This window comes from Mustela lutreola, chromosome 1 (genome assembly GCF_030435805.1).
Source record: "Mustela lutreola isolate mMusLut2 chromosome 1, mMusLut2.pri, whole genome shotgun sequence".
NCBI classification, from domain to species: Eukaryota; Metazoa; Chordata; class Mammalia; order Carnivora; family Mustelidae; genus Mustela; species Mustela lutreola.
In genome coordinates, this window is record NC_081290.1 from 54,359,932 (window position 1) to 54,383,625 (window position 23,694).

Below are 23,694 nucleotides of genomic sequence, written 5' to 3' on the forward strand. Positions count from 1 at the left end.
ATTTAGCAAACATTTTTGAGCACCTATTCTGTGCCAAGCACTGTACTAGAAACACAGAAAATTTCCACTTTATAGTGATAAAAGTGGGCACAATGTTTAGGTTAGTATAGCATAGGTGGGGATGAGGCATGGTAAATAGGGTTGCCAAATTTAGCAAACCAAAGTTCAGGATGCCCAGCTAACTTTGAATTTCAGATAAACCATGTATTGTTTTGATTATAAGTACCTTATATAAGTTTTATTATAAGTATTAAAGTTTTTATTTTAAGTCCCCAAGGAATGTTATAACAGTAACTTCTATTATTGAGTGCTTATTCAGTGAGAATACCCAGGTACAACTAATCTGATTGCTTACATGCTGATTTGTGGCTTACATTTTGATTTGCGGTATCAAAGAGCTGTCAAACATTATGCATATCATTCACTGCTCATCCTTTGCATCATCTACTAATAACTGGATACCCTCAAAGGAAAACAGTGGTACTTAGCATTACCCCTTTTAATGATGCAAAAAAGCTGATGATATCCAAATTATAAACTGAACTGGTCCTTCCCATGCTTTGCTATTTTGTTTTGAGGTATATTTAGATGAAACCCAGTGAATCCTCTGGACAAGGCCTGTGGCCAGGTGGGAAACTAGAACTACTATGAGTTATAAGGGCTGCAGAAAATGTAGATGGGACAAGGCCACATCAGGCCAGGAAGATAAATAGGTTGCAGACCAGATGGATAACAGTGGGGCACAGTCCAGACAAGTAGTCTATGAGCAGAAAGACTGGCATGCAAGAGAGGGAGGAAGGCAAAACCAGGCAGGGAATCCAGGCAGGGGCTGCTCAGGGCCCAAAGCAAAGAGCTGGGAGTGTCAGCTGATAGAGACCCAGGTCTAAAACCAGGTATGAGGAGCACACTCCAGTTTATGGGAAGGATCAAACAGGCAAAAGGGAGGTTTCGGGTTTAGAGTGTCCTGGCTTCCTATGTACATGGAAAAAGTTTTAGACAGGAACCAAAGTGTTTTTGCTTGTTATTTTTACAGGTATGATATAAAATGGGAATATGTATGGAATTAAAGATTTTTTTATTGGAATTCATCTATTCATCTATTCAATTACCAAATAGTGGTTGAATGTATCTATGTGTCCAGTGACAGACTAGCATCATCTACTAATAACTGTCAATATTTCTGAATGCTTACAATATGCTTGTTTTATCTTCAATGGTTTTGCATATATGAACTCATTTTATTCCCCCAGCAATCTTATGAGGCAATTTCTATCATTACCTCCAATTTACCTATGAAGAAACTGAGGCCAAGAAAGGCATATTGTGACTTGTTTGTGGTTACACATGGTTTGGAATTAGCAAATTAGAATTTAAATCCAGAAAATCAGGCTTCAGAACTCAGGTTCCAACCCAGTGTACTGTGTACCTCTTAAACCATCACCAGTCTCTACCTCTGGCTTCATGGAGCTCCCAGAACAGAGATGCCAGAGAAGACATACTTGTAAACCGCTAAGCACAGCACATGAACATCACACAGGCTATTAGACAGAAAACACAGAAAGTTTTGGTAATCCAGAAAAGGAAGGCCAATTGAGGTCTATGGATGTTTCTCAAAAGAGACAACATTTTTAGCTGCATCTGAAATGATGAGTGGAATTTTGCCCTTCAGATAGGAGCCTTCTGGACAGAAGGAAAAGAATGATGAAGACTCCTGGAAGAGGTATTTGGGGAGGCAAGTTACTCCAAGGGGCTGGAACACTGGGCACACTGAGGAAAGTGGCAGGTATCAAGGATGGGCAGATAGATGTGTGCCCCTATAAAGTGGTGGCCCCACAAAAGAAATTGTGGGGAGATAGATGTGTGCCCCTATAAAGTGGTGGCCCCACAAAAGAAATTGTGGGGAGCCATCCTGGATTGTAACAGGAAAGTGACACCATAAAATCCAGGAATGGTGTGGAAATGGATTGATGAATGGGAAAGAGACAGGTTCTGGGTGAAACTGGAGTGAGCCCCCAAATGTAAATGAAGTACTTAAACACATTGAGTCTCAGCACAGGCAACCCAAGCCAGTCCCAGCTCTCTAAGAAGCAGGAATACATAGAGAGGCTGGAAATCAGGCTGAGCTGATACATAATAATGATACCAATAAAAAAACCCATTCATTTGGCTTTTACCAAGTATCAGTAGTACTCTAAGGGTTTTACACCTATGAATTATTTAAATCTTCATAACATCACCATTTTGGAAATGAGGAAACAGACAAGTTAAGTAATTTGTCCAGCGTCATATAGGTAATTGGTTGGGGAGCTTAGCTTCAAATCCAAGCAGCATGACACAACAGTCCTGTTCTTAGCACATGCCACTGCCTACAGCCTGTGTTGCCTCTAAAATATACAATGGAAAATAGCTATAAATATACATATAAGTATGTATATATATATATGGACTCACTAATTACAACTGTAAAACTTTCAGGACCCAAAAAGGTCACTGTGCCTCTAGCATGGTATGACAAAGGAATTGGGTTAAATCAGCAGCTGGGGTGTTGAGATATGAAGAAAGAAATGAAACTTCTTCCTCTTGATCCCCTTAATAGAAATGAGGCAACCTTATAACTGTGGCTTCTCAATTATGATGCAGAGGTTGACCATAGAGACGTATCTCAGAACTAATAAAGGACTGGGTTCAATTTTATCTCCAATATTGTGAAACTGCAGGCTAGATTTTTATTCTGGTTTTTAATTTGGGCCTTTGTTTTCTCATCTGTAAAATGTGAGCAATGATAACTACCTCATAAACTTGTTGAAAGGATTAAAGAGGTCACATGTGGAGAGTGCTGAGCCTATGGTGAATTCTCAATAAACACTATGGGTGATCATAATGATGATGAAGATGTGATAAGTTCCCTGTCTCAGGAAACAAATGGGCCATTTCAAGAAATAAGGAGTTGTCCTTTCCAAATCTTGGATTTGAGATTCATCCAAGATATGGCCAAGGACATGCAGGGAAATTTTTGTGATGCTATCCCCGTGCTTGATGTATGATGATATTGACTCAGGTCAGTGCAACAACAGTTGAAAGAGCAGCCAGAAAAAAAAAAAAAAAAATTGCTGGAGCTTCATACGACAATGTGGAAACTTCAGGGAACAAAGAGAGAAATTATTGTGAAGACTTTCAACAATGAACTGCTAACTGACATCCCTAGAATCTAAGAACCTAAGTTCTCCATGCCTCCACTCATTCCTTATCAAATATTAGCAGGTATGTCCCCTGGGGAAAGTTTCCTCCATAAGAACAGATCTCTGATACTATCACATTGGACAACTAGAAAACTGGAACTAGTTTTATAAGTATTGCTTTAAGCACATTAGGAATGAATCCATTTTGGCATCCTAAAACATGGCGCTGTTTGTATTTATTGGAGCTGAGCTATAGCTTCAAGCTAGATCAGTGAATGAAGACTTAAGTAAACTTACAAAATTTATAGGTATAGATATTTTCTTTTAATTTTTTTTGTTCAGTTTTTTCTTTTTGATTGTTGTCCTTTTCATTTAAAATATTATAAATATAATCACTTGTAGTGACATCCTAAAGATCCACAAAGGCTTATAATTAAAGCCCTTGAAATAATTATCACCAACCTAAAGGAAAAGTTTTTTTAAAAATTGGTTGAAAGCTATTATGCAATGCAGACAAATTCCTCCTGCCACTTTACAACATTTGAAGTCCTCCCCAAAGCCTTAGGGCAAGCCTGAAATGTTCCAAAGTAGAGATACTTGAAGTCCCTTCTACTTGCAAAAGATGCAAAATGGAATGAGGAGACGAGGATTTGATTCCTAGTTTTGGTATTGACTTATTTTATGACCTGGGTAAGTCATTTACCACTCTGGGCCTCACTTTCTTCAGTTAGAAAATGGAGTGGTTGTACCGCATGACTTCTCAGGGTTTACAGGCTTAGTGAATACAGAAAGAGACATGCACTGTACTTATATTAAGAAGTCATGTCTTGAGTACTGGTCAAGAACACTGCGGCACTACACTGCTGAGTTCCCCTCCCAGCACTGTAGTGGGACCTCAGACTAATCACTCACACTTTGGGTGTCTCAGTCTTCCCCCACCTTTGTAAAACTGTGAGAATGATGATAATGCCCTTCTCATACGGTTGTTGGGAAAACTGAGTGAATTAACACTTTAGAACAGAACAGTTTTAACACCATGGTGTTATGCTCATCTTAAAATTTCATCTTAAAATTTCTATATAAGAATTTCCTGATGCTCATCTTAAAATTTCTATATAAGAATATCCTGATGCCAGCCACTGGGTTCCTTCACTTAAAATTTATCATCCAAACCACACAGCCCTCCTATAAAACTGATATTCTAATCCCTTAGGGTTCAGTACCCTGCCAAGATCTATACAGCTGGTAAGGGCCAAGATGGTATTTGTACCACACAATAAAGAAACCCCTTCAACACATTCCACACTCAGAGCTCTGTCCTTGTCATCCTGTTCTGCCTCATCATCTGCCTCTCGCCCTTGCCTGCAATACGTCAGGTCCCTTCACATTGTTTAAGCTTCTCAACCATGCTCAGGTAGTCTCATCATAGGGCCTGTGCGTATTCTGTCCTGGTTGCCTTGTCTGTCCTTACTTCTTGCTCTTTGGGTATCTGGATCCTTCTGATTCTTCAGACCCTGGCGTAAAAGATCTTATAAAGGTCTTTCCTGGACACATTATGTTTGTGGCTTCCCTACCAGCCTTCTAAATCCTACATAGTCTAATTTTCAGTCACCAAACCCTATTCATTGTATGCAGTGCATGTATTATCTGAAATTATATATTCACTTGTTTGTTTATATGGTTACTGTCTCTCTTCTTTTGTAAATTATACTTTTTAGGGCAGGGACAATAACTGTTTTCATGCAGTTCCCATAACATTTCTAGGGAAAACTGACTAAGCAATTCTCAGATTTATAGAAAAGAATAAACAGATAATAGTGGCAATGAAAATTTATTTTATAAGATGAAATAAAAAGGGAACTAACCTTGTTTGCCACATATTAAGAAGTATTGCAAAGCTATAATCAATAAGGTATTTAAATGGAGTAAGCCTGAAATAATTGCTAGTAAATGCAGTATTAAAAATGATAAAACAAGTATCACATTCAACAGGTAAATGGATATTCAACAAATATTATTAAAGAATTTTTCATCATTAGAAAAGAAACTTTGGTGTTTTACTATATACCATAAAATAAAACAAAGTTCAGATTAATTTATCTGCCAAATGCTAAATAAATAAATAAATCTAGTGGGTAATACTTCAAAGATCTTAAAGATCTTGTGATAGAGAAAAACTTTCTAAACTTAAATATAGTGAATGAAAAAGACATCTCAAGAATGCCACATGTTATGTAAAATGAAGTGCCAAATTAAAAAAAAAAAAAACAACTACTTCTGGAAAAATTAAAAAATAAATAAATAAATAAACCTATATAAAAGAAAAATACATGTCTACATCAAACACAATCCTATAAAACTTTAAATGAAAATTACTTACCAAGAAAACATAAGAAACATGGTATGGTGTAAAAATAATGAATACTGTTATGCTGAAAATAAAAAATAAATTTAAAAAAGCTATCAAAGGAAGTTTGATAACTTCTAAAATAAATTTTTGATTTAGAAGTTAAAAAAAAGAAAGAAACGTGGTGATTATATTCTTAATCTGTAAAGAATGTTTACAAATTTTGGGAAGCTTCTTTGTCTGCCTGCGCTCACTCTGACAAATAAATAAATAAATAAATCTTTTTAAAAAAGTGCTTAACAACAACAACAAAAAAGAATGTTTACAAATCAATTAAAAAAAATCACTCAAATCCCAAAACAATAGAGGCAAAGGAAATTAGCAAATAATGCACATAAGCAAAATAACAAAATGGACATATGAAAAAAAATGATTAACCTCCCTAATAATCAAGCATATGCAAACATAATGGCTAATGTTTTTTTTAAAAGATTTTATTTATTTATTTGACAGACAGAGAACACAAGTAGACAGAGGCAGGCAGATAGAGAGGAAGGGAAGCAGGCCCCCTGCTGAGTAGAGAGCCTGATGTGGGACTCGATCCCATGACCCTGAGATCATGACCTGAGCCGAAGGCAGCGGCTTAACCCACTGAGCCACCCAGGTGCCCAATGGCTAATATTTTTTAAGTATTAAAGTACCAAAGAATTTTTTCAAAGATAATCCAAATGTTGGCAAAGATGCATTACAGGCATCCATAATGATAAGGAAGAAGAAATTGACATACCACATCTATTTTGAAATGGAATTCCTAAATTCTCCTAAAATTGCCTCCTAACAGTCTCCTATAATTCAGGCCACATCTATCAAAACACCATGCAGTGCAGACCAGTAACAGCAGCATCACTGCACCATATAACAAGAAAATTCTAGACCCCCACACTTTATGTTTGCTTTGGTTCCTTAGTAGCCACTGTATCCCACTATCTTCACCCACTGGTTTTTTCATCCAAAGATCCATATTTTTCCTTGAGACATAGCAACAGATTTGCCTTCCTTAACTGTAACAATCAGAACTGTCTTGACATGGCTTTATCCCGGCCTTCTGAAGTCTTTCCTTGCTTTTGCCCTTGGTGGCCACTTGGGCTAACTCACCAACCTACCATAGATTTATAAGGAAAGTATACTTGGTAGGTGGCCCTATACCTCCTGTGTTGGTTAATTTTGTCAACCTGGTTGGGCTAAGGGATGCCCAGGATAGCTGGTAAAATATCATTTCTGAGTGTATCTGTGAGGGTGTTTCTACAATAGATTAGAATTTTGGTTCAGTAGACTGAGTAAAGACGATCCATCCTCCCCAAGGTGGGAGGGATCATCCAAATCACTGGGGGCATGAATGGAACAGAGAATCTGCTCTCTGCTTGAGCTGGGACATTCATCTTTTCCCGTCCCCTAATATCAGCATTCTTGGTTCTTAGGCTTTTGGACTCAGACTGGGACTTACACTATCAGCGCCCCTGGTTCACAAGCCTTTTGGTTTGGACAAGAACTGCATCATGGGCTTTCCTGGGCCTTTGGCTTGCAGATGGCAGATGGTGGAGCTTCTGAGTCTACATAACCAGGTGAGTCAACTCCCCTAATAAGTCTCTTTCTATATATCCGTTTCTACGTCTACATCTATATCTACATTTACATATATTTTCAGTTTGTTCTATTTCTCTGGAAAACCCTGACAAATACACCCCTTATCAGGGAATGGCACATCTACGTACTTAAAGGCCATTTCTTTAAAAACCTCTAAAGTCCAGAAGCCTTAGAATTTGGATACTGTAAGTGGCAATACCACCTCAACTACCGTGAAAAGCAAATGATCCCATTATCAGCAAAGCAGTTATCTGTGAGGGCTGTGTTCAACGCTCACAGCATTATCTAGGTGTTTGTTTGGTATTTGGTGAATAGGTTCCAGTTCTGCCACTAAATGATATGAACAAGTGGTAAAACTTTCTGAGCTATATACTTATCATCATTAAAATGAAAAGCTCAGATAAAAGCAGAGAATGTGAAGGTCTCTGGTACAGGAAAAGATCATATGTTGGAGTCAAACACAATTGAATTTGACTATTAACTTTGTTCCTTACTCCCTATGTGACATTGAGCAATTTTATATAGCTTCTCTGACCTTCTGTTACCAGTACAGCTCTAATATGTACTCCAAATGCACAACATACAAATATCAAACATATATCATACCATAAGCCATGAATGGCAGATACCAATGAATCTCAGAACCTTGGAACAATAAGGGGCTTAATCCTGGGTGGTAAAATATATTGAATTTGGCAATGTACTTGTGACTATACGTGTATGCACTCCTCTGGTATAAAGGCAGTGATACCATACACTATAACCCCCCAAAATAAAAAAATAAAAAGTCATATACTAAAATTTGAAAAACGAGAAAAAACTCTTATACTAAAATTATAGTGATCTGGATTACTCCTTTCCAGATGTTATCACTAACTAGACTTGTGTAATTTCACTAAGTCATTTCTAGACATGAGTTTTCTCTTCTGTAGAGTGACAGATGAATTAGCCTATACACTTTTTTAAGTAACAAAAATACAACTAAAACTAGCTTAAACATTAAAGAAATTAATTGAACAGAAAAGACCAGGTTTAATGTTATTTTAGGTGTGGCAAGGATAAAAGACTCAAATATTGTTAACTGGGGCTTCATTTTTCTCTGGTACATTCTCCCTGTATGAGTATGATGGAGGCTCCCAGCCCAGGACTCACTGAAAAAGGCCATTTCCCCATAGCACTGGAGAAAAGAGAAAGACCTCAGAAAGAATTCTGTTTGTTCCTAAATCATGTGCTTATTGCTGAGCCAATAACCTTGACTAGGACATCAGGTGGTTGGTTATCTGGAACTGAGTCATGTGCTCAACCCTAGGGGTGGTAAAGAGGGTGGGAGAGCCCATCACCAACAGAGCCATGTGGAATTGGGACCCTGGCAAAACTGTCAGGTTCTTTATCTGAAGGAAGAATCCATCTGGGGCTGGCAAAGAAGGGTGATAGTTTGTATGATCTCAAGATCCTTCACAACTTGTTTTTTTCTATTTTCTATTATTCTAGGCCTCATTACAAATCAGTACCTGGGAAGCTACATAAAATCTAAAGCAAGGATCATTTAATGCAACAAAAGAGCAGAAATATGATGTTTTAGGAAAATGCAAATTTTGTACCAACAGATGGTTTGAGGTAGACAAAGCAATCACGAAGTATGTTGCTTTGTGCCTAGCATTTCACTAGGCTCTCATGGGAAGACATACTTACGTTGGAGATGGGTGAAATAAGGCAAGTATGCATAAAACACATGAAATGTTCAGTAAAGCCAGCGAACATATTTGAACTCAAAAACGATATCACTAAGGTACATAACCTCATATAAGCCCCTGAGGCCCTCTAACTTGGACCTGTAAAGTGGGTGCATGAATACCTTCTCCAAACAATGACAAAAACAAAATGAGGTAAATGTAAAAGCATTTTAAAAATATAGTGTGGTACAGACATAATTATTTTTATAGAACAGCTTTTAAACAGGTGCTAGATTTTGTGGGACCATTTACAAACACTACAGAAATTTAGATAAAACAGAGAGCAATGGGTCTGGTGATAAAGGGTGTGGGACTGGCACGGGGACTGAAAGGATGGATGTGGTTTGGACCCAGAAAGGAGAGAGAAGTCTGTTGTGACAGATGAGTCTTGGGATTTGACTGTGGACTTTCAGGAAATTACAGCTTCCTAGTTTTCTACCTTGTGCTAGTTCACAGGCAGGTTTACAGTTTTCCTTTCGCTGTTCACTGTTTCTATTTTGCTTTGAAAGCATGGGCAAATTCCACAAGCCTCAGTTGATGAAGAAAGCACGGTATTGGAAAATGTGTGCCAGAGAGAAAAGCTCTCCAATGCTTATAGAAAAGAACAGAGACTTGCCAAATAGTCTGAAAACAATTTGGAGTCTGGTATCAATGAGGTCCTGGCAAAAGTCTGCCAAGAACCTAATACTGAACCTCATTCTTGGCATTTCAAGTGACGAGTGTTACATAAAGAAATTGGAACTGTTAGGCAGTGGACCGTACGTTAGCTTCTTTCAGAAATAAAGTATTAAGCAGTTTTTCTTTTCTCTAGGCTCTGGTATGATTCCTACCGTTCTACTCTACCATTCAATGATGATTTATTATGCTCTCCTCTATGCCGGGAACTTGCTAGGTTCAAGGAAGACAGGCAAGACAAGTCACTATGCCTGACTTCAAGGTTCCCGTGTAGTGATTTAGGCAGGAATGACAATTCAAAGAAGGTGACACAAAAGAAGGTAAATTTTCAGATAGCCCATGAAGAGGCACATACAGAGACACTGCACAATTCCAGTATGAAATAGAGCAATATTTGACTGGAACAAACCAAGATTAACCCTCAAATCTGAATCAATGAAATTATTTTTAGTGAATGGAGACTCCAAGGGGCTTAAGAGGCACAATTTTTTTTTTTATATTTAATAGCTAATTTGCACCCATTGTATGGATGAGGATCCACAGAGCAACAAGAGATCCACAGATTTGTGTGTTTCTCTACACAAATAAAAGGAGAATTTTCTTTTTTTTTTTCTTTTTTCTTTTAAAGATTTTATTTATTTGACAGAGAGAGAGATCACAAGTAGGCAGAAAGGCAGGTGGGGGGGCGGGGAGAAGCAGGTTCCCTGCTGAGCAGAGAACCTGATGTGGGACTTGATTCCAGGACCCTGAGATCAAAACCTGAGCTGAAGGCAGACGCTTAACCCACTGAGCCACCCAGGTGCTCCTAAGAGGTGAATTTTCTGATTCTAAAATGTTGTGTTCTTTTCCTATACTTCCCTATGCTGCTTCATGTTGTTTAAATATGCTTGCTTTGTCCTATCTTATAATTTTGAATTTATGAGCAACATTATGAATTAGTTGGTCAAGGAATAATTGAACAGATATTATTTACAAGGTATTATTCCAGACACTGGAGATATCAAGATGAAAACAACATGGTTCTTTTTGTAACTTGTGGATAACAGGTAAACAAGTTCCTATTACATTGTAGTATGGTATCTAAGAGTCTACATTCTAGAAGGAAAACAGACTAAAGAAATATTCAGGACATAAGGATTATAAGACTTGCTAATTGGCTGGAGCTTTAATCAATTTTCTTTATTTTTCCAGTTTTTATTTCATTGATTTCCATATTTGTTTTTATTACTTTCCTCTATATACTGATTTTGAGTTTACTTTGCTCCTTTTTACTTAACATAACTGATTATAAGTCTTTCTTATTTCTAACTTGAGAATTTAAAAACTTGAAATTGACAAAAAAGAATTGAATAGACATTTCCCCAAAGAAGACATGCAACTGGCCAGTATACACAGGAAATAATGCTCAACATCACAGCTAATTACAGAAATACAAATCAAAACCCAATGAGATACCACTTCACACCCATTAGAGTGGCTGTTGTCAAAAAGAGAAGACAACAAGGATGTTAACAGGGATGCGGAGAAAATGGGACCTTTGCGCATTGTTGGTGGGAATGTAAAATGGTGGGGTCACTATGGAAAACAGTATGGTAGTTTCTTAAAAAAATTGAACATAGAACTATGATATGATCCAAAAGTTCCACTACTGGGTATGTATTGAAATCAGAGACTCAAACACATATTTAAACATAAGTGTTTCTAACAGTATTAGCCACAATAGCCAAAAGGTGGACATAACCCAAATGTCTACTGATAGGTCAATAGATAAATTGTGGGATCTACATGCAATGGAATATTAGTTAGCCTTAAAAAAATGGAATTCTGCCATAATATGGATGTACCTTAAAGACATTATGCTAAATAAAAAAGCCAAACACAGTAGGACAAATATCATATAATTCCAGTTTATATGAGGTACCTAGAACAATAAGTTAAATTGTTAGAGACAAAGTAAAACAATGCTTACCAGGGGTTATGGGAAGGAGGGATGGAGAGTTGTTATTCAATGAGCACAGAGTTCTAGTATGAAAGAATGAAGAAGTTATCTCAAGAGTTTTTTTTTTGTTTTCGGGCACCTGAGTGGCTCAGTGGGTTAAGCGTCTGCCTTCAGTTCAGGTCACAGTCTCAAGGTCCTGGGATCGAGCCCCACATCAGGCTCTCTGCTCAGCAGGCAGTCTGCTTTCCCCTCTCTCTCTGCCTGCCTATCTGCCTACTTGTGATCTCTATCTGTCAAATAAGTAAATAAATCTTTAAAAAGAAAGTTTTTTGTTTTTCACTTTTGTTTTTGTGGGGTTTGGGTTTTTTTGTTTTTCTATTTGTTTTTAAAAACTGAACAATATTTTGGCTGCATGTTATAGAATGAATGTTTGTGTCCCCCTTTATATTTTGAAGCCCTAACCCTTAACATGATGATATTTGGAGATAAGACATTTGGAAGATGATTGGGGTTGGATAAGGTCATGAGGTTGGGCCCTCATGATTGGATTAGTGGATTTTTAACAAGAGGAAGAGAAAAAGAGATCTCTTGCTTTTTCTTCTTTTGTGCAGGTGCTACAGAAAGGCCATGTGCGGACACAGCAAGACGTGGCTGCCTAGAAGCCAGGAAGAAAGTTCCCACCAGAAACCAAACCAGCTGGCTGATCCTGACCTTGGACTCCCCAGCTCCCAGAACAGTGAGAAATAAATCTCTGATGTGCAAGTCACCCAGTCTATATTATTTTGTTATAGCAGCTGAACCCTCCATCCTATAATTTTTATGTTTCTATTTATTTCAGTTAAATATTTTTAATTTCTCTATGATTTCTTCTTTGACCCACAGGTTATTTAGAAGCATTGTGTTTAATTTCCAGATGTGCGGGAATTTTCCAAGTACTTTTCTGTTGCTGATTACCAAGTCAAGTCCACTGTGGGTCAGAGAATGTGTATTCTTCAGCTAATGGGTGGAAAGTTCTATAAATGTTAATTAGGTTGAGCTGGTTGATAGTTGCTTCTATATCAACACTGATTTTTCGGACTACTATTTTATCAGTTAGTGAGAAAAGAGTATTGAAATTTCCAAATACATTTGTGAATTTTCCCTATTTCTCCTTTTAGTTCTGTTAATTTTTACTTCATGTCTTTTGAATATCTGCTAAGAGACTTATACCCATTTATACTGGCTATGTCTTTATTATAAATCCGTCTTTTTATCATTATAAAATGTCACTCTTTATGTCTGGCAACAGTCAGTGCCCAGAAATTTACTGTCTGATCTTAATATAGCCCATCCTAAATTTCCTATGATTAGTGGCATCACAGAATATCTTATTCTTTCTTTAAATTTAATTTAATTTATTTTATTGTTTAAAAATTCATTGTTTATGCACCACATCTTACTCTATCCTTTAACTATTTTTTTAAATAGACTTTATATTTTAGAATAGTTTTAGATTTACAGAAAAATTTAGAGTCTGGGACTTCAGTCACAGGATATGTGTGTTAGCTTGATTTTATTCACAAATTACTTAATCTTCCTTTTGTTTTTATTTTTCTCTCCCTTTGTTCTTCATTCTGGACAGCTTTTGTTGTGATGTTTCAAGTTCACTGATCTTTCCTTCTAAAGGGTCTAAGACATTTTAAGAAGATTCAGTGAAAATTTATTTCAGATATCTTGTTTTCCAGTCTAGAGTCTCCATTAGTTTTTGACACATTTTTCCCATGTCTTTTCGTCTTTAGGTTCATGTTTCTTTAAAAGCTTGAGCATATTTATAAAAGCTCTTTTACAACCTCTGTCTGCTAATTGTTTCATCTTCATTATTTATGGACCTATTTCTATTGTCTTATTTTTTTCTCCTGGGCATGGGTCACAATTCCTTACTTCTTCACATGTCTCATGCTTTCTGATTATGTGCCAGATATTGTGAATTTTACATGGCTGAGTGCTAAATTTTGATATAGTCTATGAGAGGGTTTTAGACTCATACAGCAAGCAATTGCTTTATTTGCTCAATAGTTTGCTCTTGTTGAGTATTATTTTCAAGTTGTCTTAGGGGTAATCTTCAGCAGATTTACCTACTGGTGAAAGGTAGTGCCACTACTAAGACTGGACTCTTCTAGGATTTGTAATAATTATCCTATATATTTAATAAGTTCTTTCCATTCTGGGTATGAAAGTCAAATGATTTCCAGTCCTGTGAGAGTCTGGAAATTATTCAACTTATAGCTCTTGGGAAATTTGTCTTCTCCTAGAAGTTGTTTTATGTCCATACTTGTGGAATTTCATCCAGTACATTCACAGACTAGTATTCAATCAAAGACTCACGAAGACTACTCTACAGATTTTTGAAACTCTTTCTTTACTAAGTTTACTTCTCTCTAAAATTCCACCCTGAAGACTATTCACCTAGACTTCCCCAAACTCCAGACATCTGTCTCCTCAACTCAACAAAACTGCTGAACTGTTTGGGTTCTTTCTGTCTATACTACATGTTAAAAATTCCCTTTAGGCAGAAAGTTGGGGCACAGGAAAGTTCACCTTGTATGTGTTTCTTCTCTCAGGGATCTCTGTCTTATGCTGCCTGTTGTCCGATGTCTAAAAACAGTTATGCTGTATTTTTAACCAGTATTTCCTGTCAAAGTTTGGACCCATTACTCTCATGGCTGGAGAGAGAGAGAGAAAGACAGGACAGAATTCCCTCTGAAAATAGTTTGTCATTAAAGCCCCAGAAATCATGTGACTAGAAGCCAAGTACACTTTGGTCCACAAGCATGACTGCACACCCCTGCACAGGCCAGCTCCACAATGAAGCCAATACAGATAAGACTCCTTTTCCTATATCCTTCAGTGTCATGATTTTACTAAAGGTACTTCTCACTTGCACCAACTAAGGAGAAGGAGAGAAAGAGGAAGAGAGAAAAACCTAAAATGACAGAGATAGGTCCCAAGTGACTGAGAAAATGTAGCTACATTGAAAATACCAGTTTCTGCCATTGGGTAAAAGTAATTAGGCTCAGTGTAGAATCAGAAATTACTTCCCCTCCTCCAGCAGCTTCATTAGGATGACAGTGCAGCATGGCTAAGAATTACCCACTTTCCTCTGTTATCCATTGTTCACTGATTGCTTTATGTGTGCTCACCCCACCCCTTCAAGTACACTAGAAGTTTCTCAAAGACAGTATTTTTTATATTCTTTTTAACATCCCACCACATGGAGCTCAGGGCTGAGACCTTAGGAAGAGATGTTTAATGGGTATGTGAAGGTTTACCCGTAAATCACCTGCCTGTGTTTCTTTGTAATTCTTCCATAAAGTTGTTCCAGAGCTTATGATCATCTCTTCTTTCTTCTCTAGTTACACGAGAATAACTTACTCATGATACGTTCCTAGACCATACTCACGGCCAACATTTTCTCCTATTGCCACAGAGCATATGAGAAAATTTGTCCCAATATTTTGTTCAGAAAAAGATAATCACTGTGTTTTAAATCATTACGAGAACAAGAAACTTTCAAGTTGTTAGACTTTTTTTCAACTTACAACTTTGAATCCAAACTACTCCATCAATCCCGCACTAGACAACCATTTTCTTATTTGTCAAGTAAAAAGAGAGAAACGGCAGTTTAAAAATATTTTCCCATTTCCTTTTCCAAAAAAATTTTTTTGAAAGCAAAAATATGCTCAATTGTGTTATACAGCACTGACACTACACAAAATATTCTGACTGTTGAGACAAAGATATGGCAAGCCTTAGTGAGAATATGATTTTATTTGAAATACATCATTGCATTTTATTTCTTCAACTGTGTATAAAACCCAGGCCCGTAGAGGTGCTCCAGGAGAAAATCAAGTAAAAAAAAAAAAAAAAAAAAAATCTATTGGCAGAGGAGGTAGCCACTTGATTTAGATTGGCAACCATCAGCAGGGGTTGCATAACTAATTACATTTAAAAAAAAAAAAAATAGTGGCTGATATTGCTAAATGGACTTTGCTTTAAATACAACTTTAAAAAGCATCTGTTTTGCTGGCTTTCAGATGTGTGGTCAAAGGAGGAGCTAAGCTGTCTTTGGGAGTCCATGGTTGCCATAGAAACATTCTAAGTTGATCTTTCTATCCTAGAGGTGCTTTGCATACAGGCCATCTAAGGTGAGGCAAATCCCCAAGGGACAAACTCGAGCAATGCCAATTAATTAGAACAGTGTGGAAGAGTTGTAAGAATAGAAATGGGGGAGGGCAGAAAAATGGCTAATGCATTATGAAAAAGTTAGTTATAAAACATGTTGTCTAAAGACTCAGATTCTACTGCTTTCACTGCGTGGAATGCTGGTTTGCAAATCTTGGGGTCCTATAGATCATTTTATTGGATGCCTGCCCTCAATAACAGATCTAATCTCTCTGAGCTTTAATTTCTTCGCCCATAAAATGGGGATACTAATGCTAGCTCTGCAGGTTATGAGGAGATTTAAAAGGGAAGATATATGTAAAATGCCTAGCATATTTTCCAGAGTATTGCAGGAGTTCAAAAGATTTTAGTTTCTTTCCATATCTCACTAGAATCATGTAAGACGTAGCTTACTCTGGGGCGCCTGGGTGGTTTAGTCGTTTGAGCTTCTACCTTCAGTTCAGGTCATGATTCCAGGGTCCTGGGATCAAGTCCCGCATTGGGCTCCCTCCTTATTGAGAAGCCTGCTTCTGCCTCTCCCACTGCTTGTTTTCCCTCTCTCGCTGTGTCTCTCTCTGTCAAATAAATAAAATCTTTTAAAAAAGAAATGAAAAGACTTAGCTTACTCCTAGAGAAAAGGATTTACAGTCTCCGTACTCCATCCATTTTTGTTTTTAAATCTCCACTAAATATTCATAAAACTATTAAAGTCATTTGATTCCTCTGTGGCCTGCTCACCTACTCAGATGATTTAAATCCATATGAAGAGATAATGATAGTTGGGAAACAGGATGCCCTACTTAATAAAATATCCTGTGTACAGAGGAACAACTTTCCAAATAATTTTATACAACCAACATATCAATCACTAAAATATAGGTTGAGTATAATTGAATCTCTTTGATGATTCAGAGGTTACTTAGTTTCTTTCAGGGCTGAGGTTCGGGAATATCCATTTCACAGAAGAGTTGAAGTGCCAATTAACTAGATTAGTTTGATGAGGAGGATGGGGGAGGTGACCTTATAAATAGCTTTGGAGAATTTGTGCTCCATAAATGGGTTGCTGTCTCCTCTATCAGGCATTATGCGAAACACGGATAGGAAAGCAAATCAAGCTAGTCTGAGTCCAGGATGAGCTCATTAGAGTGGGGATGAGGAAAATACAAAACAGACATTAGCAGAGGAATGTTTTAAGCACAATTGTAGCCAGAAGTACAGAGGGAAATGGAATAGCAGGAAAGGGATTATCTTAAACTAGCTAACAGTGAGTATCAGAAAAGCCGGATTAATCTACATCACACATAGTTTGATAGACAAGATGACAACTCTGCTCAAAATTTTTCAGTGACTCCCCACAATCTAAGGATGATTTTTCAGTGACTCCTCACAATCTAAGGATGATTATTCAGTGACTCCTCACAATAAGGATGATTTTTCAGTGACTCCTCACAATCTAAGGATGATTATTCAGTGACTCCTCACAATCTAAGGATGAAGATGGTACTCTTTAGCCTTTCATGTAAAGTCTATCCCTTCACAATAAAGGTATCAACAACTCTTTTCAGCCTTCTCTCCTTCGACTCTTATAAAGGAATTCTCCATGAAGATTCACCAAGCACACCTGATATTCCTTTGAGGAAGAATAGGCTCCCTACCATCCAGAATTTCTATGACACCAATGCCCATTGTTACTAAAGGCATAAATATGATGGTGGTTAGATAAGCAATAGCTGACCAGTAGGCAAGAACCAATAGTGGGAACTAATCAAGACTGTCAAGTGTCTCCATCAGTGCTCCAACCGACATATGGATCCTCACCTTTTAGGTGATTATGTGAGGCTGAATATTTATGGATATAACACTGAGATTCCCCAGCTCATTTTTCTTTCTCACAATAACTTGCTCCTCAGTCAATCCTTGCTGATAATCAGGATTCCCATATAGAGATCCCTAAACTTTTTTTTTTTTTAAGATTTTATTTATTTATTTATTTTAGAGAGAGAGAGACCACATGAGCAGGGGGAGGCTCAGAAGGAGATAGAAAAAGGGAATCTTAAGCAAACACCATGCAGAGCACAGAGCCTGATGTGGAGCTCGATCCCAGGACCCTGAGTTCATGATCTGAGCTGAAACCAAGTTGGACACTTAACCAACCGAGACACCCAGGTACCCCAGATGTCCCTAGATATTATTATGAAAGAGATAATGTTATGCGTTTAAACACCATTTTCTCTTTCTGATCACATAGGAAGTCTACATTTTCATCCCACAGAGTTAGACTGAACTGATATGAGTTCTGGCCAGTGGGGTGTGGCAGAGATGACATAAGTAGACCTCGCTATTTCCAAATCCCCTCATATCCTCCAATATTCTCTTCACCGCATGTGCAACTTTGGAGGCCACATGTTCCAGACAGCAGAGCTTCCAGATGATGGGGGGCTGCCTAACTTACACCAGACTTACTATGAGTGAAAAACATAACGAAGCCACCATATCAGCTAATGTTAAGTACACTGGCTAGCACAGCAAGTAAATATATCTATCCCTTAGCCTTTAAATTTTTCTGCTTTGGCTCTCTTCTTCTGTTTACTAATATGCTGAATCATCCTTGTTCTTCACAAATTAGCTCAATCTTCCCCAATTTACTAAGCCTTCTGGACTTCAGCATTCATTTTCCCATTGCCTTTAGTGTATGTGTCATTCATTTCACATATATGATTGTTACATCTAAAAAAAAAGTGCAGGGCTCTTAGGTGGCCCAGTCGCTTAAGTGTCCAGTTCTTGATTTCAGGTCAGATCATGATCTCAAAGTCATGAGATCAAGCCCCGCATCAGGTTCTGAGCTCAGAGGGGAGTCTGCTTGAGATTCTCTCTCTCCTTCTTTTCCTTCTATCCCCCTACCCATGCACACACACACACACACACACACACACACACACTCTCTCTCTCTCTCTCTCTCTCTAAAATAAATAAATCTTTGAAAAAAATAAAAATAATGAAAAGAAAGTGATATTTCCACCTTTATGACCCAAATCTCGAGCTTTCAGAGCAGTCTCCATGCCCAATCAGCTCCCCAGATGAACACAGGCCTGCCTTATGCATTTTGCCATGTTACGGACAGAAAAGGCTGGTTTAGAAGGCCAGCTACAGGAATTTACCTAGCAACAGACTGGGCAAAACAGGATAGGAATGTGATGGAGAGGAATCTGCTGCTCTTGGAGAGAGGAACAGAAAGAGCAAGCAAGAAGGACAGTAAGCTTTTTGCAACTCAGTGGGGGAAACCAAAGGGGAAGTGTGAGGCTTGGCTCTGGCTTTAAAGTCACATCAATGGCACCTGCTAAGGGAGATAGTCCCAACGAGGATCAAGCTGTGACTGAAAGAATTAGCTGTTCCTCTTCTCTTGTGTGCGTATTGTAGGAAAGTATCCCTTCAGAAGTATTCCCTTCAGTACCCCTCTATGAGGAGAGGGAGCAGATGCACCATACTCTATGGGCCAATGACCAGATGTATAGACTTGGGAGGAGAGAATCTACGTCCAACACCAAGAAACTGACTCAACAAGGCTTTCTCATCCCAACTTCCTCACTTTTCAAAATACAATGCTAGTAGGTATAGACACAGTATAGGCAAGACAAGACAGATGCATCCAAGATGAGAAGAAGGCTTCAAGAGCGAGTTCACGGTGAATTTTTTTTAAGACTGACTTTTGGATGTGTCAATCTGCATTGGCTCATCAAGGGATGAGAAGACAGCTGATATAAAGAAGCAAATAAATGTGAAAAAAAAGCTTTTATTTAGATTCCATTTTAATTTATCTTTTCTCTCTTGGACAAAATAAAAATTAGCATATAAGACCAAACGAGGAATCAAGCTATTCAAATAGTACACCGAATACAGAAAAAAATAAAATTCTCAGAAACACCACCATCCCCCTTGAAAGGTGACATGCCATTTTAGAGTAAGCTTGCTTTGTTTAAGCTAGATTTGCATCTTAGTAGAAGCTTACAAGCATGTAACCTGTGAGGGGATGGTTGCCATGACAACATTAATGAGCCTGTCCTATGACCAGAGATATTGTAAAAAGAGAATGTTTGTGTTCCCACTTATTAATATATTGGTCTCTGCTTTCTGGAAAGGGAGAGATGAAAATTCACTCTAACAGAGGGAAATATTTATTAATGGTCTCGTCATGAGCCATTCAAACTTCAAATAAGTAAGAGGATAATTTTGCAAGATTAAAAAAAAAGTAAATGTCAGCTAAAAACCACTTAGATAAGTAGTGTGTTGCATTTATAATGGGCTACTGCTATGAAATTGGATGCTGTTTTCTAACAAATAACGTGTTGAATTTATCATTAGTCTAGTTTGGCTTGTATGCTTGTACACTCACTGAAGGATTTCAAAGTCTTTTTCATTTAATAATTAAATCAGTAACCCTTCATATGCCTCTTTAATTAAACAGTAAGTATCCATCAAGCACTATGGATTTACCAATTATTATATTCCTGTACTATACTGGCTCTTTAAATATAACACTGCTTCTCAGCCTCAAAACAAAATTCAACAGGGATTATTCATATTTAAGTTGAGAAAAATGAGGTTCAGAGAAGTTGAATGAGTGTCTTGGGGCCACACAATCAGTAACTAGTGCTATGAACTACATCCAGGTACAAAGGCAGTGGTTTGGGCTTGTTACCCCTTCCCCAACAATACCATGCCCCCCCCAGCCCCACCCAGGTGTTCAGTGATGTGCTGAGTTCTCTAAAGACACATATTGTGAAGAGGGCAAGAGCAAGTCCCTATTCTCAAGGAGTTTTTGGTCCAGTCAGATAAGATCTGTAATTCATTTAGAAAAAAATTTTAATTGAATTATGAGTCTTGAGACCAGGATTCATGACCCAGATCTGACACTAACTGCTAGATATTCATAGGCAAGCTATATATGATTGTGGTACTTTAGTTTCCAAAAACTACTATCTAATAAAATCCAAGTCACCAAACTAGAGCTTTCTGGAAATAGACTGGGCTATCACAAAATGTAGTGAGTGCCCTGTCAGAAAAAGGGTTTTGACAAGAAGCTGAATGACCATGTAACAGATAATACTCTGCTGAAAACTGGATTTAAACAAAGTAGAACGTGGAATTTTGTTTGTATCTTTAAATCAATTATTGAGATATGTGTGTTAAAATCCCAATTATTACTGTGAACTTCTCTATGCTTTTAGTTGTATTAATTTTTGCCTCACATATTTTAAAGTTATATTATAGATATATACAGATTTATGGCGCAGATATCATACTGTTGGATATACTCCCCTTTCATTTTGAAATCTTCTTCTGTATTTTTACTATTCTAAATATTCTTTAATAGTGCTTCTTACCTATAGTTTAATATTTTTTATTTAGATCAGCTTTTTCCTTTCTGTTCTAGCTTTTTTAAAGATTTTTTTTTTTTTTAATTTGACAGATAGAGATCACAGGTAGGCAGAGAGGCAGGCAGAGAGAGGAGGAAGCAGGCTCCCTGCTGAGCAGAGAGCCCAATGTGGGCCTCAATCCCAGGACCCTGAGATCATGACCTGAGCCGAAGGCAGAGGCTTTAACCACTGAGCCACCCAGGCGCCCTGTTCTAGCTTTTTAAATAATTTTATTTTCAATCTTTTTGTATCATAAATAAGTGTATTTTAATACCATCTAATACCATAAATAAGTGTATTTTTTTAACCTTTTTTATAATGCCCTCTTCTTTCTCTCTCCTCTCCCTCCCTCTCCCTCTCTTTCTCTCTCAACCCTACTCCAGCCCCAGTTCTCTAGCTCTGAATCACTGCATTAGAAATAATTCTGCTCTCCTGAGGTTTTAACTTTCCTCATCAGGCAGTTCCTAAGGGGGAGACGAGATATGTTTTGGGGCTAGGATTGCTTATAAGTACCACAATATAGTGGAAAATTTCATTCTGTCTTTGCTAGCTTTTGATCTTACCTTCATGGGCCATTCCCCTAGCATCCACATGACTCCACTACTCAGTAGATGTCCCAAGCCCCAGTTCATCACTCCTGCCCCATATAGCCCTAAAAGCTTGACTAGTTTCTCCTTCCCCCATGAAAGCCCTCTGGTCAACCTGCTCCTGGCAAATGCTCTAAGGGAAAAATGGGTCTTTTCACCTTGTAATAATTAAATGCTTCTGGAATTTTGGTTCATTTATTTCTCAATTCTTCTAATCTCTGATGTCTTTAAAGGTTTTTTAATTAAATATTTGGTGGGTTTTTTTCCAGTTGTACTGGGGATGTTAAACTGCCATTAGTACCCACATCCTACAGAGGAATGGAAATATACACCCATGGAAAACGAGTCCAGTATTAAAGTGTTCAACTTTAATCTATGGGTGCTTAGGTCAGTGTCTCTCATGAGTGCCAGGCACTCTTCTAAACTCTTCATGGGAATTAACTTACTTGAGATTCCTAACAGCCCTATGAGATAAATTCTACTATTATTCCCAATTTCTAGATAAGAAAACTGAGGAACAGAAAGAATAAGTAACTTGCACAAACTCAACTATTCAGTGTAAGGAGACAGACACAAATCTAGGATATCGAGTCACAATGGGCATCATCTGAAACACTTCAATAGATGTCTCCTAGAATAATACGGAATGAATCTAATTCTGCATACTAGATATACTAGATATAAAAACTCTTCTCTCTACTCCTAAAACTTACTAAACATTCTTACTATAATCTTGTTTTTTTCATAATGTTATTTCTCTAAAGATTTTATTTATTTATCTTAGAAACAGTGAGAGAGACATGAGCAGGGGGAGGAGCAGAGGGAGAGGGACCACCAGACTCCACTCTGAGGACAGAGCCCGAGGCAGAGCTCGATCCCATGATCCTAAGATCATGACCCAAATAGAAATCTAGAATCAGATGCCCAAATGACTGCGTGTCACCCAGGCCCTCCACATTCTTACCATAATTTTAAAATGATGACATTATAAAAATGTCATATATAAAAATGTCATATATATAAAACCTGGATTAGTCAGGATTAGGCCTGAATGAATTAAAGTTAGTGATCCTGTACAGTTTTCTTAAAAGCTACCATTTAATTGACACTCAGATTAAACAGTGATACTCCTCATTTCCTCCATAAACTGTGTGAGCCCTTGCTGGTGGCACCCTCACTGTCATACACCCATACACCAGCAGATACTGCTAGTGAATGGTATGCTTAGCAGAAGACATTTATACTTGTCCCAATTTACAGTTGTATCTGTTATTGTCATTACATAGTTTACTCAAATATTAATATAAATTGATAATTTAATTGTCATTACATAGTTTACTCAAATATTAATATAAATTGATAAAATATGCATGTGAAAAGATGTGAGTTAATAAAAAGTTTGCCACTGAAACAACTATAAAAGATTGGGAAGAAATGGACAAATTGAGAAGATTATGATTTCAAATTGCTTAGATCAGTATCTTTAGGTTCTTGGTTCACTTGAAAAAAAATTAAATGGAAAATCTTAGATAATGTGTGCTTAGTGTTCCATCTGCAGGCACATGTAGTCAAAAAGGGCTTGGTTCTTTATCAAATGTTTAGTAAATAGAAAAAGTTTATGCATTATACACAAGAAAAAATGTTTAAAATGTTAGATTGTTTTAAAAAAATTCTACTTTAAGCAAATTCAATTGTCTGCTCAAATGTCACCTTATCAGTAAGGATTTTCCCTGATTACCCAAACCAAAAACCTTCCCTTTCCTGGCACTCCCTATTGCTTTTAGCCCTTTTTACTTTAGTCCCTAACCTTTATCAAGAACTCACACCACATGGGGTGCCTGGGTGGCTCAGTGGTTTAGGCCTCTGCCTTCAGCTCAGGTCATGATCTCAGGGTCCTGGGATCAAGCCCCACATCGGGCTCTCTGTTCAGCAGGGGAGCCTGCTTCCCCCTCTCTCTCTGCCTACTTGTGATCTCT